Source organism: Ursus maritimus, unplaced genomic scaffold, assembly GCF_017311325.1.
Source record: "Ursus maritimus isolate PB19 unplaced genomic scaffold, ASM1731132v1 scaffold_8, whole genome shotgun sequence".
Lineage (NCBI taxonomy): Eukaryota > Metazoa > Chordata > Mammalia > Carnivora > Ursidae > Ursus > Ursus maritimus.
Window position 1 is genome coordinate 16,857,133 of NW_024426996.1, and position 1,057 is coordinate 16,858,189.

At 33.8% G+C, this 1,057-nt stretch overlaps 1 non-coding gene across 1 annotated transcript; it reads right to left on the minus strand.

The window, feature by feature from the left end:
* Positions 1-223: 223 nt before the first annotated feature.
* Positions 224-330, minus strand: LOC121101598. The gene has a single exon (XR_005833582.1). It is a non-coding gene; the product is annotated as a U6 spliceosomal RNA (small nuclear RNA).
* Between the last annotated feature and the right edge of the window lie 727 nt (positions 331-1,057).

Consider the following 1,057-nt stretch of genomic DNA (forward strand, 5'->3'; position numbering starts at 1 on the left):
AAACATTTCTTTTTTTCTTAAAAAAAAAATTAAAGCATTCTCATGAGCCCCTAAAATAAATCAAATTATTTTTTAAAAAATTAAAATATTTTCTTGGCCTCTACAACAATTGTGGGTCCAGGCACTTTGCCTACTGGACCTAATGAATATGCCAGCTTGTTTCTTTTTTTTTTTTTTTTCCTTTTTCTTTTCTTTCTTTCTTTTTCTTTTTCTTTTTTTTTTTTTTTTAATGGAACACTTCACAAATTTGTTTGCCATCCTTGTGCAGGGGCCATGCTAATCTTCTCTGTGTCATTCCAATTTTAGTATATGTGCTGCTGAAGTGAGCACACAACAGCCTTGTCTCTGAGGTGGCTGATAAAGTTCTATTTCTTGAACTTGTTCTTAGTTACAGGAGTATTTGCCTTGTTCACTAAGATATTTAAAAAATATAAATATATTATAAAAAGTAGAAAAACTTATACACTGAAAATAGTAAAACATTGATGAAGGAAATTAAAGAAGAGACAGATAAATGGAAAGACACCCATGTTCTTGATTTGGAAGAATTAATGTTGTTAAGATGTCCATACTACCCAAAGTGATCTACAGATTAAATGCAATTCCTATCAAACTCAATGGCATTCTTTACAGAATTTTTTAAAATCCCAAATGCAAATGATTCCAAATAACCAAAGCAATCTTGAGCAAGAAGAACAAAACTAGAGGCATCACACTTCCTAATTTCAAAATATTACGAAACTACAGCAGTCCAAACAGTATGGTTTTAGCATAAAAACAGACCTGTAAGTGTCTTAATTCATTCAGGCTGCTACACCAAAGTACCACAGACTGGGTGGCTTATAAACAACAGAAATTTACTGCCCACAATTCTGAAGGTTGGGAAGTCCAAGATCAAGGCACTAGCATGGTCACTTTTTGGAGGAGGCCCTCTTCCTTGTTCACAGCCAGTGCCTTATCACTGTGTCTCCACATGGTTGACAAGATAGGAAACTATTTTTGGAACCTCTTTCATAAAGCACTAATTTGTTCAGGAAGCTCCACCATCATGACTTTA